The sequence below is a fragment of the Brachionichthys hirsutus genome, chromosome 6, assembly GCF_040956055.1.
Source record: "Brachionichthys hirsutus isolate HB-005 chromosome 6, CSIRO-AGI_Bhir_v1, whole genome shotgun sequence".
In the NCBI taxonomy this organism is placed as follows: Eukaryota; Metazoa; Chordata; class Actinopteri; order Lophiiformes; family Brachionichthyidae; genus Brachionichthys; species Brachionichthys hirsutus.
The window spans coordinates 3,958,866-3,966,746 of NC_090902.1; positions in this window are offsets into that span (position 1 = coordinate 3,958,866).

Sequence of the window (7,881 nt, forward strand, 5' to 3'; positions counted from 1 at the left end):
TGTTCTCAGGAGGCATTTAGCGTTGTGGAGCAGGAGAAGATGGCCGAGTAACTCACAAAAGTACATCTTAAATATTTAGTCTCAGCAAACCAGAGCCTATAATTTGTTGTTTTTTCCACTCCGGCATAAAACATCGAAATTGCACGTCCGTTAGGTCATTTCGTTTAGACACCTCCTGCCCTTGCAACAGAAGATTGCACTGGTAAAATATTTGTTCAGCCATTGCATATTAACCACAAACCTTTGGTCAAATTGTCTTTCTAAAGGGAGTTTGGGTCTTAACTAATCATCGCTTTTTATGGCTCTTGCTCTCCAGATAGCCTTTTGCCGCAGGCACCTTTTTCATGGGGCATGGGGAGCGAGATGCCCCATTTGATAATTTACTCTATTTAAAATGTACTTAATTACAAAACAGATTAAAGAAGGTTTTCTGCTGCTGCTACCTGCTAGTCTATTGGTGCTCTCGCTGACATTTAGTACAGTCAAATTGAGGCTCTTCTGGAAATTCTGGATAAGAATCAGTCTACAGTAATGAATGTTTTCAAAGTATATTTTTCCCATGTGCCTCCAGCCATCTATCGTTGGTGTAATTTGTATGGATATTTTTTAATTATGTTTCTCAATATACTCTATCCCCAGTTGTTTCTGCACTTGCATTGCATGCTAAATCACCCAGAATCCAAAAAGGGGAAAAAGCAACAACAAAAAAAACCACACACACATTTTGACCATGTTTGCACACCTCGATTCAACGTGGCAGGAGGTCAGATTCCAGGATGCATCTTCATCTTGAATAGCCCCCCCCCCCCCCCCCCCCCCCCATCATTGGCGGTCATCTTCTGAAACCATGCCAGAAAATGCTGCAAGAGTTCTGTAGCTTTAAAAAGTGGGCTCACCGGAAGGGCCATACTCTGGCAGACACAACATGTGTGGGGCACAGACTTTTCAAAGTAAGAAAAACCGAGAGGTCAAACAGTCTACTCCAAAAGAAGAGGCCTGAATAGAGCCTCATTTGAGGGCAGAGAGCGTGGAAAGGAAAAAGGAAGTGGAACAGAGACAGAGTCCTTTATTCAGACAAACCAAGTTGAAAATATTTGGCAAATATTTTTAAATGACTAATGATAGTAAATCGAAAGAATATAAGTACTCTTGCTCTGTAAAGAAATACACTAAGTTAGGCATGTGTAACCGGATGATTGGAGTTGATTGGGCAGGCAGGTGTGGGAGGGAGCACCTGTGGCCCATTTGCCACTGATTGGAGGGGAGCGTATATAGGTGCTTCCCCTCCCTCGTTCCAGGATCCTCATTTGTGTTTTCCCCGTCTCGAAGGCAGGTTGGCCGTATAGGCTGTCACTGTCTTGCCTCTCCTTTTCATTTGTTAGTTTTGTTTGCAGGGTGTTTTTAAGAAAGTTTTTTGAGTGTTAAATAAATATTTTGAATTCCTAATGCCGTGCTGGTCATCGCTGTGAGCGGACCTGTGGTTGGGGAAACCCGCTAAAACGTGCTGGGAACCAAAGGAATGAAATAAAATAGCTCCTGAAGTGGCGTTGTCGGCTTTGGCAACAATTGTTTAGCCCCATATGCCCAACGCCACACATGCAAATTACACTAAACTAGAGGTGGTTTGAGTGAACAAAACGGCAAAAACAAGCTAGAGTCTCAATAACAAGCGTCACTTTGTCCCTGAAAACACGTGAACTTGTGTCAGTGTTTGAGGTGTCTGGTGCCATCTGGCAAGCTCCTTCGAACAAATGTGTGTGAGAAGCCAGGTTTGCCACATCCATTAAGACATATAGTCAAACACTTAAAATAAAAAAATAAAACCCTGTTAAATGCCACAATTATGTAAACACAAGCAAAATAGCTCTCACAAACGCATATCTCCCAGAGAAGTGCCTGGCCTGGCTAATGTTAACTTGAGCCAATGAATGACATTTTGTTGCTACCACAGCCCCCCGTTCTTTACCTCAAGGGGTTCGCCATGTGCAACAGAGTTCGCTGGTAAAGGATGCACAAAAGCATAAAACTAAATCTTAGAGACGATGACCAAGACGGTTTTTTTCTGATACATTTCCCCCCCAGGACGTTAAAAGAATGTTAGTTTTGATTTTTCATTTACTCCAAACCCCATTCTGAAAAGGCTGCCCCCTTTAAGTATGTTGCTGCCCCCTTTAAGTATGCCTGCTAAGCAGAACACACAATGTGAAGACATTATTGAAGATACAACTATCACGTGATCTCAAAATGTTGTAGATTTGGTGGGGAACTGCTAAATTACACTTCTACGATAAGTAGTATTGATTAGCTCCATGAAACTACTGTTGACTTATCCAGTGAGGTTAAAGGTGGACTGTGTTGTTATTCCTTCTAGTGCAAAAGTTGTTTTACTATTACCCGTTGGTCAGAAGGCGTGGGAAGTGAAAAGCTTGTTTTTGGATTCAAGAAAAGTGAATCTTTTTGAAAACAGACCCCATCTGGAAGCAATCTCTAACCTACATCAGGACTGTTCAGACTGGTTACCAGGATGGATACCATTGCTGCCTTGGAGCGCGACTATAGAACGAATGTGATGAACGATTGCTTCATGTGAAATCAGCCAACCTGATGTAAGGTAAGGAGTTTAACTCACCCTGCATAAAAAGAAATACAAAAAAGAAATAGTGTTCAAGAGTAAAACCATGACTGCTGAGCGACCTGTTGGTTTTTCTCAGAGTTTGAGGTGTTTGGTTCTTCTCTTCAAATCATTTTAACACACAGTATGTAGTTCCAAACCACTGCTCAAGGTGGTTTGTGAAAGCCACCAGTGACAATCGGCTGAATTATTTATATCATTACTGGAGAAATATATTTTTGATGTGTTTAGGTCCCAGATAAGTAGGAGTACATTTCATGCGATCTCAGTTTTCCATATCCTGAATTTTATTTAAGTGATTAGTTGCCATCTTGTTTCATTGATAAGCATACTCACATGAAAATAAATAAATACATTTATGGAGTGTTTCTTATTATTCCTACCTACAAGAAGCACACATAAAATGAATGCTATTGGATCAAGCACAGAACCTCGTGGAACTCCATAGCTAACGTTAGCCTGCATGGAGGATTCATCATTAATATACACAAATTTAAATTGCTGTGTTAGTTAATGGTATGACATGCAACACAAATATATAACATGGCAATTACAAATATTATTTTTTTCTAATATAAATAGAAAGTCGTTTGTATATTTGACTAAATTGTCTCTATGCTGTGATACACTCTAAAACCTGAAGGCAAAGGGAAAAGGCAATGAAATGAATCTCTATTAAGAAGAACTTGGCTGTTAAAGTAGTTCGAATCCGACTAGGGGCCTTTCTGTGAGGAGTTTGCATGTTCTTCACGTGTCTGCGTGGGTTCTCTCCGGGTTCGCCGGCTTCCTCCCACCACCAAAAACATGCAAATTAGGTGAATTGGTAACACTAAATTTGCCATAGGTGTGTGTGGCCCTGCGATAAACTGGCGGCTTCTCCGGGGTGTACCCCACCTCTCGCCTTGCATGCTGAGCTAGGCTCCAGCACGACCCGATAACATACAAAGTGGTTAAGAAGATGAATGAATGTTGCACTGACATATGAACATATTATTACAAAAAAATGACTACCTCATTGTTATTATTCCCTGAAATGTAATTTCTCATTATTGGCTCTGCTGTGGAGGTTTCTTGTTTGGGATATTTGCTCTTGCGTGGCTGGCTTATTAATGTTCTTTTCTTTCCATCTATCAGTTGGGATTGGAGACCTCCAGGACATGTGTTTTCTTAGATCTCAGATCTTGAGAACTTGCATAATAATAATAATAATAATAAAAGACCATTGTGCTGTGTGTGAAAGAGACCAACTGTGAATTCCTGCATGAATTCTTGAAGGTCAAGCCAGACATTCCCACTGAGACTGAATATGACCTGACTTATGTAGGGTAAGTGAGACATTTGAAACACTTCTATTCAGCTCCGTCGCTCACTATCTCCTTTTCACATCTCTCGCTGGACGTTCAGCACGTCGTTGCTAGATGAGGGTGATGCTTTGTTTTAGCCGTGGCATTTTGAAGTTCAGGAAGTGACCGAAGAAATCGTGTCCGCAGCTTAATCTTGTTAGTCTGAATGGTAAGACTGCCAACGAGATAAATTTGTGAGATGAGACATCTTTCAGTGTGAGGAGCTTGTTGATGTGCTGTTCATGCCAAAGGTTACACTTAGTTATAACAGAAATCTTTTCTTGCACTAAAAGCCACAGGCAATTCAGTGTTATTTAGACAGTATTCTTTATTTAGTTTTATGTAGGGTGAAAAATGAAGCACACACACAAAGTATCTGCAATCATGTTAATTTGTTCACAGCCTGCTGTTATAAACTTAATAACTAGTGTATATGGTAAGAATTATATAGGGATTGGTATTGTGAGAATTATGTTGATATTGATACAGATACTTATTGATATTATTGTTGATACTTCCGCTCTTATTTGGTCCAAAAAATTACAAGTTTGTTTCCCTGAGACATAAATAAGCCGATTCAGAGGGCATCATATGAGGAATTACGTGCCAGCTTTACGATAAAGATAGTCTCAATCTGCTCAATAGTTGCCTGTTGTAGATGTACATTTGTTTAATTTTTCTTTTACTTATGATTTTTCAGTCCAAAACCAAAATATACAACACAGTATCTCAACTTTTACTGAAGCAGGGTTCTATTTAAGGCGGTGAAGGAACATTGCACTAATAAGAACGTCAATTCCCGTTTGCCTCTTACACTGCAATAGTCTGGCAACTGTTTCACGGGCGCCGCAAGTATTTTGGCTTCCATGAGTGATGACAATGAAGTAACCATTCCAAGATGCATGTTCTCCATATTTGAAAATGGCCCCTCGTCGGTAACTTTCACTTCTCCATCCCAAATGGCATGTTCTGTGTGCGAAAGTGAGCCTCCTCCTACCTCCCTCCCCCCTCCCCGCCGCCACTGCCTCCTTCATCACTAAATACCCTCAGGACACGCTTTGACCAGCATGAGGGTCGGAGTATTGATGCTCCTAACAATTTCCATTGATTACACATAAGAAAGACCACATGCAAGCCTCGGGTTCACACAGCCCCCTATTTACGATTACAGGGTTAAATAATGTGCGAGTTTCATAATATATAAAAACTACATAATTGCCCATAACATGTTTTTTCATTCATTAAAAAAACAATAATAAATACCTGATTTAATTGTTAGACTTCGTGCTGTCAGTAAGGCAAATGAATTACTGAAATAATAAGAAAAACGGCTTTAACAAACAAATTAGCATATTTTGAATCACAATAATGTTAGCTTCATAATCCCTTTGATGTCTTCTCAAAGAATGAGCAGATAAGACATTTTTTTTATGGGACGCAACATAAACCCCTTCCACTTGTGTCAAAACTATCTGGACGACTTAGTTTCATGCACAATAATAATAATAATAATAATACATTTTATTTATATAGCGCTTTTCTAGAAACTCAAAGTCGCTTTACAAGTGTACATAAGATTAAAAACAGCATTTGTACATAATCAGCCCAGGTGAATGACTTGTGCTTGTGTCTTACTATGACCCTGAAGCCCCCTGTTAGCTGGAATTGAGTAGTTCCAAAAAGTTTCATGACTGAGCATAGATGTGGCAAAATCCACCAGGACAGGAAGTCGGATTTACGCACAAGCTGGGAATGTGATAAAGGCCTGAACCTCCGTGGTGAGAGATCCACCTGACAAATCGCATCCGCGTCACTGTAACTCTGCTTGTGGCTCCTCAGGAGGCTTTTTAATATTTTGTTAACTTAAACCTGTTTAGTGTGACAGAGGATGAAGGCCCCTGAAGTGACAAATGTTTCTCTAATGTGATGGGAAGTCATTTTTGGGTGAGGAGGTGGTGGGTATTTTTTGGGTTGAGTAAGAGATGCTCTGGTTCCTTTGAGCTTTTTTCTTTTCATTGTAATCTCGAGCTGGTGGCCTTTTCCTTCTTCAGCCACTAAGGTTTGTATGTTCATACGGAACATTAATCTGTTTCAGAGAGCAAATAAAAAATGGTTCAGCTCTTCTCATGCTCAAGGTCGTAAGTTACGAAAACAGTGACGTAAGGTTATTTCAAATTATTGGGCGTCGTGGGTCACTGATGCCTCAAGCAATCTGCTATCAAAAACCAAACAGTCCTTACAGGCTCAGGAAAAGTGAGTCTTTCCACCTTTTTGGAAATAAAGTACCCTAATAAGCACTCAAAAAAGAGCTTTTAGCTTCATGGAGTTACTGCTGCTTAAATCTAATTTCTTGTGGGAATTATAAAAAACTGTTTTTGGCTATTAAACTGTCTTCAAAGAAAATAGCCTTCAATACACCTTTTCAGAGGACGATCGGTTTTCATCTGCTGACTGAACGAGTTGAATCACAGGTTTTTAAGCACTGCAGAGTTTGTTCAATTGTAATGGGACAGCTTTAGGATGGTGGAGGAACAGGGCAAAAAATAATAATAATAATAAATAAATGAATAAAGGCTTCTTTCATGATGCTGGCGGTCTGTTTGTACGGCTGGTTGAAGAGTCTCGGGACACCACAGGGAAATGCATCGGACCTCCAAAGGGACGGCCCAGCGGGGAGTGCTGGCAAACTGCCGGTTTGGGCGGCTTGCATACCTTACGCAACCCCAGACCTCACACAAACGCAACATCAACCACAACCACGGATGAGCAACCGGCTCACAGTTGCTTCAGGGATTTCCAACCAGAATAAATGGACATAATGGCTTATATTTACTCAAGTTACTGTAATGAAGTAACAGTTATGTGTTTCTATGCAATTGAGTAAAGAATACTTGGAAGGTTGTAATGAACTGGTAAAAAAAGGAATCCCTCTCTTTGGTTTGATACACTCTCCTTTACCTATTTGATCAGCACACTGGTTATCACTAGCACAGCTGCAATGTAGAACTGTTACTTTGAAGTTATTGACATGAACCTCAAAGATGTCAAGTTATTCAACTTCAGCGTAGTTGGCGCATTATGGAGTAACTATTCCTTCTGCCGAAATACAACTCGGCTTACATGCACAGGAGTATCGAAGGTATCATTATATCCAGAGACGGTCCATCGTCAGACCAACAAATACAACCTGGAGGGAGTGTATTAAGATACCCAATAAAAACTCAGGAGAAAGCGTATGTCCTCTAAAGGAACTGTCAGTAATACTACTTGAATTATTGGCACATAATTAATTTCCTTCCATTGTTTTATGTAATTCATATGGGCCCCTATCCAAGTATGTATGTTTTTTGTCTTAAGTGGCCTATTGTTATTTTTCATGCTACATGCAAAATGGTAAAAAAAAAAAAAAAAAGGTCTGGAGCATTGAACAAATTTAGAAAAAAACAAGACTGTTGTTCCATTCAAATAAATACAGTACATAAAAAGTGTGTACTAAGCAAATATTGGAGACACATGTGAATTAATGAATGAACATACTCCCTATTTTCCAGTCCACGCTTTTTTATTTTACACACATGCAGGAAACTGCTGAATTATAGATGCAGAAACAGGAAATGCCTCCCTATAGCCGCTGCCACTCAGCCTCTGACCTTGCACTAAATCAATTAGCAGTGCCGCAGGCAATCAGCGGACCTCCTTGAATGTGCCCTTAATTTATGAGGGCCTCTTGGACCTCTCAACAGTCTCTACCTGATGGGTGGCCACTCCTGCTCCCGTTTTCACAAAGAGGACAGTCATTTCATGCTGTGCAAATCAAAGAGCAGTCGGGGTGACATCGTTGTGCTTCCTCTGCTGTGAAGCATCCTGTCCTGCCCGTAAAAGGCTCTCTTCCGTGTAATCAGGAGG